General features: G+C 40.6%; 1 long non-coding RNA gene across 1 annotated transcript; it reads right to left on the bottom strand.

The window, feature by feature from the left end:
• Nucleotides 1-548: 548 nt before the first annotated feature.
• LOC142521490 (uncharacterized) lies at nucleotides 549-2572 on the bottom strand. The gene is made up of 3 exons (XR_012814208.1): nucleotides 2198-2572; nucleotides 1159-1218; nucleotides 549-636 (listed from the first exon to the last, which is right to left on the bottom strand). It is a non-coding gene; the product is annotated as an uncharacterized LOC142521490 (long non-coding RNA).
• Between the last annotated feature and the right edge of the window lie 7428 nt (nucleotides 2573-10000).

The following is a 10000-nucleotide window of genomic DNA, read 5'->3' as shown; positions in this document are numbered from 1 at the left end:
CCTTCGATGTAGCGTGCCCCGCACTCTTGAGACCAAGTGTTTGCGCGCGCATTGAGCGAGAAGTCCGCTTGGAAATTCGGTAATGCTCGTCAACCCAGCATCGGTCGGTTAAAATTGTGGGTTGCGAGTCATGCGGAAGATTGATTCTTGACATATCTCTTGCTTGTGCCGGTGCTTGGCCTCGAACTAGCTGGACTCTCGATAAGTAATGAGGCCATCGGATCTTCGGCAAGGCTTCCCCTTGGCATTCGGGTTGGTTAAGTCAAGGGTTCGGGGCCTTGCTGAGAAAGTTACTTGCGTCGTGGAGCGGGTGGATGTGCTCGATTTCTCGCCATGATCGTTTCGCACCTAAGCAATCCATCGAAGTCCCTTGGTGTAGGATGCGTTGATGCTCGGGAGCCTAAAATTGTGGCGCCACAAACCTCGCCGACGTAATAATATAATGCATATACGACAAAATAGTGCAATCACCACACTATCTACGTTAGTGTAGCAGAAACAGTATAATAAGTACACACATACAACTCAAATAAGACAATAAGCTACACTGTCTCTATCTACTATAACCTACAAGACTGTTTGACTAGACACACCTAGTCCTTCACCACTATCCTGTCTCACGCATAGTCCTGTAACCTGCCCAACAGAAACTGCCCTCAAAGGGTGAGCATATACAACAATCATCATCGTAATACATAATAGTTATATTAACAACATAAAATATAACTTAAATCATAATAGAAATACCCACTTTGCCGTTTCTGGACAATCAGCCAACAAAACCTCAACAACATCACAATGCAACAACATCGACGATACGTCGCACCCCAACACCGGCGACAGCAATATCGTCAAACGAACAACAACATCGACGATACGTCGCACCCCAACACCGACGACAGCAATATCGCCGAACGAATAACAACATCAACGATACGTCGCACCCCAACACCGGCGACAGCAATATCGTTGAACGAACAACATCAATGTGACAACATCAACGAGACGTCTCCCAACAACGATAACCAACAAAATCAACAATAATAAACAACAAATATAATACCAAATCACCCAAATTCAGTGATTTATCGTCGTTCAAAACAATAGTATTCATCAATACTAAACAATAACAACATATGCTCGTACGTCAACAAGAACCTGATAATCGAGTATATAAATAATCTGGCTATTTCTTTGATCCCGAGGCTTGTTATGTATCTAAATAATTCAACAACAATTATCAGATCATTGTCACCGTATCAACATAATCATAACAGCCTCAATATATAACATCAAATAACCCAACAACAATTAATTCAACAAAATATAAAACTCGATTATAAATTATTATCGCTCAATAATTTAATATTTTGGTGTATTTAATTCACAATACTACCATCAAATACCCCATAATTAATTTAACATCAAAAAATAGGCTATTTCACAACATCCGTCAAATTGCGAAAACTTTATATCAACGTGTAGCCTATACTTCGTAGACTCCGAATATATAATCAGAATTAATAACAGCTGACGAACAACTCACCAATTTCAATTCAACGATTAAAAATCCCTAATAATAATAATTTAGGAATAGTTCAAATTAACAACACAATAATCTTCTCTACTTCGTTAAGATCATACACTATTCAACAATCTTCAGTTTCTGTATGATTTAACAATTTATCGGATTTATTCCAGAAATCGACGAATTTCAAACATCATCAAAACTATAAAATTTATACCTAAAATCGAAAACCTTGTGTCAACGATCTCATAACTGAAGTCGGTTCGTCGATTGTATAAACCGATAAGTCGCAACAATTAAAAAGAGAAATCAGAACTTTCTTTCCCTCTCACCTCGCGTCTTTGTTGCCTTCTGTTCTTGCGGTGGAATTGATGATATCCAATTGGACCAGTCAAACGATAAAAATTTCCAAAACTCAAAACATGAAACTTGTATATCTTTGAGTTTTCTACGTTATATCCAAATTTCAAATCATTTGGACTTTATATGACCAACATATGTCATATTTTCCTCTTTAAAATTAATAAATTATTTAGTAATCTCAAATTACTAAATCAACAACTTGTAATATTTACTTCAGGCATTACATTTCTACCCCCCTTAAATGAATTTCGACCCCGAAATTAATCAACAACAGTAATAACATGCATAAATAAAGATATGTCATACCATCAGAATAAGTAGGGGTAGAGCTCCCTCATATGCCGCTCTGTCTCCCAAGTGGCCTCTTCGACACCTCTATGTTCCCACTGAACCTTCACCATCGGTATAAGCTTACTACGAAGTTTTCGTTCAGATCGATCCAAAATACAAACTGGTCTCTCAACATAAGACACATCAGGATCTAACTGAACCTCAGAAATATCTAACACATGTGAAGGATCCGGCTCATACTTTCGCAACATCGACACATGAAACACATCATGAATACCAGATAAAGATGGAGGTAGAGCCAATCGGTAAGCCAAAGTGCCTATCCGCTGCAATATCTCATACGGGCCAACATACCTCGGTGCCAACTTTCCTTTCATGCCAAATCGCACTGTGCCACGAAAAAGAGAAACTTTCAAAAATACTCGATCGCCCTGCTGAATCTTTAAGGCTCTTCGTCTTTTACTGGCATATGCGGCTTGTCTATCTTGAGCTGCTTTCAATCGTTGCTGTATCAACTTTACTTTCTGTGCCATCTCATGAATCATATCAGGACCGGTAACTGCAGCTCGATCAACATCATCCCAGTATAATGGAGATCTACAACGTCTCCCGTACAATGCCTCAAATGGAGCCATCTGAATACTACTCTGATAACTATTGTTATACGCAAACTCTACCCTTGGAATAGATGACTGCCAAACAGATTTAAAATCCATAACATAAGCACGCAACATATCCTCCAGCGTATGAATAGTATGATCAGTCTGACCATCTGTCTGGGGATGATAAGCCGTACTCAATCTCAACTCTGTCCCCATCGCAGTCTGCAATCCTTCCCAAAAATGAGAAGTAAATCGAGGATCTCTATCAGAAAGAATAGACACTGGAATCCCATGCAACCATACAATCTCTCGTATATACAACTGTGCCATCGTCAATGTGGGGACCCGGGCTCTAACTCAATTCTTTTCGGGATTAATCGGATCCTCGTTCAAGAATACGGGTCAAAATTTTGCTTTTAACAGTAAATCAAATGTTTATAACTCAAGCACGAGATAGTTCTTTATTTTATTTCAATAAACATCGTTACTTGTCTTGTTTTAATACATTCATACAAACTAGTGTTCAATCCCAACCAAAATCAAAATATGGTACATGTCTAGTAAAAGAAACCACTAGTAATCTGCTGCGCCCGAAGTCACCACGCTATCTCGATCTCTCATCTCTGTCGTGACCCTGATCCTGCCCCACCTGTTGTTATGCACACATACAGACATAACGACAGCCGGAAACTCCGGTGAGAACAAATCCCTGTATAAAACATGTATACATGCTGATATGAAATCATAAATCATGCATGAAAGCAATAACAATGGCTCCATAGTCTATGAAACCGATCTATCTAAACATGCAACTCAAATCAAATCATGTCTTGACTCGAATCGACTCTACTCTAGGGATCCCGGTGTGAATAAGACGTCATTGTCTGTCACCTACCCTCCCAATCGGGGTAACTGTACGTCTTATTCCTAGACTTCGGTCATGTCTGTATCGAATGTCTACAATCGGAGGATGTCTGCTCCTATGCGTCGATACACCGAACGTCTAGAAGTTTGGCAAATCTGCCAATGACTCTCCTATCTCAAATGCATGAATATAAATCAATAAATGCATAATCATATCAAAATATTTGAATACAATCCATAAACCAATCATAATCATGTCAAAAGACACACAACTAATCTAGTATGTGGTTTTGTTGGGAAACTCAAATTGAATCTTATTTGAGTTGTGTCTTCCCCAAACAAAACATGCATTATACCTTCTTGTCGTTCGTAGCAGTCGAAGTCTCGTTGTCGAATCTATCAATATCAATTTGAAACGACATATTCAAGACGCATTCTATCAATCTCTAACTCAATTCAGTACACATACGGATCAATATTCAATCTCGGTACAATTTAATGGCATAACGACGTAATCTTGCGATACCGGTCGTCCAACTCTCAACATATATCAATAATTCATAGGTCTCAACTCATAATCATCATCATAGGTATATGATAATACTCAAAATCTGCACAAGTTAACTCTAAACATGCTGGAAAATAGTTACAATAGCATACAACGTCCGTTCTTCTATCCGGTTGTGTATATACTATGTTCAATATGTCAAGAACACGATATAACTATCATATTATAATTCTTTCAACATATGGAATCTGAATCATGCTGAAATTTAACCAAACTTACATCCTTAGATAGCTCTTGATACAAGGAATACAAATTTATGCTTGTATTGAAGTTTGGATGAGTATCTTTTGCACAACTTCAAGTCTAAATGAAAGAAACCTTTCACTTCTTTTGGAATGGCTCTCGATTTTCTCCAGGAAGTCTGAAGAAAGAATGACTCAGCCCAAGTGTATATATATATGCCATGTGTCTTCCTAAGAATTAAGGGTGGCTTTCTCGCAAGCAGCACCGCGGGTGCGGTCACTCTTCACCGCGGGTGCGCTATGCCCACGACATGCCTTTCATTTTCTGAAATTCGACGACCGCGGGTGCGGTACATATAAGACCGCGGGTGCGGTGACATTACCGCGGGTGCGGTTACGTTTGCACCGCGGGTGCGGTGTCATTTCTGTAAATACTTTCCAACTCTCTGTCTATCAACCGCGGGTGCACTCCTTCTTGGACCGCGGGTGCGGTGACCCTACTGTAAAAATAGTTAACTTTCTGTCCATGCACCGCGGGTGCGGTGCTTCTCTAGGCGCGGGTGCGGTCCCTTCTTCAAGCAACACCTCATCTTTTCATTTTATTTACATACAATCTAGGGCATTAAAGTCAAGTACGTACTACTCATGCTATAGGGTATAAAATGTGCAACTTTCGTCAATCGATCAACAATCACCCAAATAGCATCAATAGTTCCAGTTCTTCTTGGCAAATGAGTCACAAAATCCATCGTTATGTGCTCCAATTTCCAAGTCGGCACTTCTAAACTCCTCAAGTCACCTCCCGGCCTTCTCCTCTCAGCTTTGATCTGTTGACAATTAAGACATCGACGTACAAAATCAATCACATCACGTTTCATTCCCTTCCACCAAAACTGAGAGCGTAGATCCTTATACATCTTCTTGCCACCAGGGTGGATAGAATATCGGCTACAATGTGCACGCCGCAACAGGCCCTGGCGCAACTAAGATATATCAAGAACTACCCATCTATCATTCATCCTCAAACTGCCATCATCAGCCACTCTAAAACGAGTATCTTTTTTCTGAGAAACTAACTCCCTCCATCGCTGAACTCTCTCGTCTGTCATCTGTGCATCACGAATACAACCATATATATCAGGTTCAGCTAATAAGGTAGATACCTGGATAGGAGTCGTCGAGATATCAAAATCATATCCCAAGGAACAACAAGACATCATCATAGCTGATAAACGACTCACATCCTCTGCAGTACAAATCACTTTACGGCTCAGTGCATCAGGTGTAAGATTGGCTTGACCAGGATGATATTCAATCTCACAATCGTAATCCTTCAGCAAATCTAGCCATCGTCTCTGTCTCGTATTCAACTCGGCCTGTGTAAACAGAAATCTCAAGCTCTTATGATCAGTATAAATCGTAAACGAGGTACCATATAAATAGTGTCGTCATATCTTAAAGGCAAAGATAATGGCTGCCAACTCCAAGTCATGCACAGGGTACCTTGTTTCGTGTGGTTTCAGCTGTCTCGAGGCATATGCCACAACATGTCGATCCTGCATCAAAACACATCCCAAACCATGTAATGATGCATCAGTATAAACAACAAACCTCTCATTTTCTGTAGGAATTGATAACACCGGTGCAGTCGTCAGTCGGTGCTTCAACTCCTGAAAACTCCTCTCACATGCTTCAGACCACTGAAATCGCACACCTTTCTGAGTCAACTGTGTCAAAGGCTTAGCAATCTTTAAAAATTCCTCGATAAATCGACGATAATAACCTGCTAAACCCAAGAAACTACGAATCTCAGGTACAGATGTAGGTGCAGACCACTGTAACACGGCTTCGACCTTCGTTGGATCAACAGAAATCCCATCTCTCGATATAACATGACCCAAGAAGACCACTCGATCCAACAAAAACTCACACTTACTGAGTTTTGCATACAACTGTCTATCTCGCAACACCTGTAACACTGAACGCAAGTGCCCTGCATGCTCAGCCTCACTCCTGGAATATATCAATATATCATCAATAAACACAATAACAAATCGATCGAGATAAGGCTGAAATACCCTATTCATCAAACTCATTAACACAGCTGGAGCATTCGTCAATCCAAACGGCATAACTAAAAACTCGTAATGCCCATATCTGGTCCTGAATGCTGTCTTCTGTATATCCTCGTTTCTAACTCGTATCTGATGATATCCTAACCTCAAATCAATCTTCGAATATACTGAGGTTCCCTGTAACTGATCAAAAAAATCATCAATACGAGGGAGGGGATATTTATCCTTAATCGTTACCTTATACAGCTGTCGATAGTCGATACAAAGCCGCATAGTTCAATCTTTCTTTATCACAAATATGACTGGTGCACCCCAAGGCGATACACTTGGGCGAATGTATCCCTTGTCCAGCAAGTCCTGCTACTGGGCTTTCAACTCTCTCAACTCTGCTGGTGCCATTCTGTAAGGAGTACGAGAAATAGGGAAAGTACCTGGCATCAACATAATCCAAAACTCCACCTCACGGGCTGGTGGGAAGCCTGGAATCACATCAGGAAATACATCGGCAAACTCAGCAACTATAGGTATCTCCTCTATTCCCACCTCCTTCTTCTTTTCTGTCACATCTACAGCATAAATAAGATAACCCTCATGCCCATGCTCCAATAACCGAGACATCCAGATGGCAGATACCAACAGAACACGGGGACGAGAACCCTTCCCATAAAATGTCCAACGCTCTTTCTCATCTGTAAAAAAATATACCACCCGCTGATAACAATCAACTGTCGCACAATATCTTCTCAGCACATTAATTCCCACAATAAAATCAAAATCTATCATCTCTAGAATAATCATATCAGATCTCAGCTCATAGCCCTCATAAGAAATAATACCATCTGATATCATAGATACAACTGATATATCAACTCCAGAAGGTGTCGAAACAAAAAGAGGCATAGACAATGGAGACGAGCGCATATGATGCTCAACCACAAACCTCTTCGATATAAAAGTATGCGAGGCACCATTATCAACAAGAATATAAGAAGGATAAGAACATAAATAACACATACCCGCTATCATCTCCTCTCGTGCCTCCTCTGTCTGCTCTCGTGTCAAAGCATACACCTGTGCCTGAGGCGGACCAGCTCCCTGCATACGTGGCTGTCCTCCAGAAGGTCGTGGTGTAAACTGCTGAGGCTGTCGTCCTCCTCTCTCTGAGGATCTACCTCTAGCACTCATAGGCTCTCGATGTCCCTCACGACTAGGACACTGTCTCGCCAGATGACCAACACCGCCACACTCAAAACAGGTGATCTCGGTCTATGTACACTCTCTGATCAGATGAGGTCCCCCACAACGATAACATCTCACTGCTCTAGACTCTCTTCTCTGCCCCTGAAAAGACTGAGAACTGCCCCCACGACTGTCAACACGTTGTGAATCAAATAGACGCTTCCCAGATGATGTTGAAGAAGAAGATGAACCATTCTGATATTTAAAAGACTGTCCCTGAGGTCGCAATGACTCCCTAGTCGGCTCTGATAATCGTCCTTGAGCCCCATACTCCTGCATAACTAACTCAGCCATCTCAGCCCTCGTCACTGCATCCTCAAATGATACCGGGTTCTTTGATTGCACACGATCAAATAACTCTAACTTCAACCCTTTCAAGAAATGCCTCATCTTAGCATGAACATTCGTAGCAATATGTGGCACATATTTCAACAATGCAGAATATCGAGTCTCATACTCAGCAACAGACATACTACCCTGTATCAAATCCTCAAATTCTTTCTCTTTCTTTTGTCTGGCTGCTATAGAAAAATATTTATCAAGAAAATGAGACCGAAACACATCCCAATCAACAGTACGGCCCTGAGCTCTCAATCCGGTCTCGGTCGTCTGCCACCACAATAGTACATTCCGCGAAAGCTGAAATGTAGCCAATCGTAACCAAGCAGATCTAGCACACGGTGCAGTCACAAATATCTGCTCTATTCTCTCAATCCACTCCTCTGCTCGCTCACTGGTCTCAGAACTATCAAATCTCGGCGGAAGATAACTACTGAACTGAGCCAAAGTTACCTCACCAGGCAATAAAGGCTGATCTGCTGGTGCCTGTCCCATAGGAGGAGGTGGCAATGGATTTATCTATTCAAATCCACTGTCAACCTCGTCTGTTTCCTCGTGTGGATGTACCTGTTCTCTAGCTGCCATCACTGGAAATCAAATTGTTAATCATAACATTTAACAATTACAATCCAGTAATCATCATCACACCTTTCGCACGAAAGTACACGCAACTAAAGAACAATCAATCATATCGAGAAATCATCAATAACAAGTCAAATGCACAGACACACGCAGATAATATCGTCATCAGACTCCCTCATCACAAACCCAACTCCTAACCATCCCAGACATCTAATATATGCTCTGATACCACAAAATGTGGAGCCCCAAACCTCGCCACGTAATCATGCAACATGTGACGTCATATGCATAAATTTTTTTCTTTTCCACGACGTAATAATATAATGCATATACGACAAAATAGTGCAATCACCACACTATCTACGTCGGTGTAGAATAAACAATTTAATAAATACACACATACAACTCAAATAAGACAATAAGCTATATTGTCTCTATCTACTATAAACTACAAGACTGTTTGACTAGACACACCTAGTCCTTCACCACTACCCTGTCTCATGCATAGTCCTGTAACCTGCCCAACAGAAAGAGCCCTCAAAGGGTGAGCATATACAACAATCATCATCGTAATACATAACAGTTATATTAACAACATAAAATATAACTGAAAACCTAATAGAAATACCCCCTTTGTCGTTTCTGGACAATCAGCCAACAACAACCTCAACAACATCACAATGCAACAACATCGACGATACGTCGCACCCCAACATCGGCGACAGCAATATCGTCGAACGAACAACAACATCGACGATACGTCGCACCCCAACACCGGCGACAGCAATATCGTCGAACGAATAACAACATCAACGATACGTCGCACCCCAACACCGGCGACAGCAATATCGTTGAACGAACAACATCAACGTGACAACATCAACGAGACGTCTCCCAACAACGATAACCAACAACATCAACAATAATAAACAACAAATATAATACCAAATCACCCAAATCCAGTGATTTATCGTCGTTCAACACAATAGAATTCATCAATACTAATCAGTAACAACATATGCTCGTACGTCAACACGTACCTGATAATCGGGTATATATATAGTCTGGTTATTTCTTTGATCCCGAGGCTTGTGATGTATCTAAATAATTCAACAACAATTATCAGATCATTGTCACCGTATCAATATAATCATAACAGCCTCAATATATAACATCAAATAGCCCAACAACAATTAATTCAACAAAATATAAAAATCGATTATAAATTATTATCGCTCAATAATTTAATATTGTGGTGTATTTAATTCACAATACTACCATCAAATACCCCCTAATTAATTTAACATCAAATAATAGGCTATTTTACAACATCCGTCAAATTGCGAAAACTTTATATCAACGTGTAG

The sequence above is a fragment of the Primulina tabacum genome, chromosome 12 (genome assembly GCF_025594145.1).
Source record: "Primulina tabacum isolate GXHZ01 chromosome 12, ASM2559414v2, whole genome shotgun sequence".
In the NCBI taxonomy this organism is placed as follows: Eukaryota; Viridiplantae; Streptophyta; class Magnoliopsida; order Lamiales; family Gesneriaceae; genus Primulina; species Primulina tabacum.
Note: the sequence above shows the minus strand (reverse complement) of the source record. Positions and strands in the feature narration are given on the sequence as shown.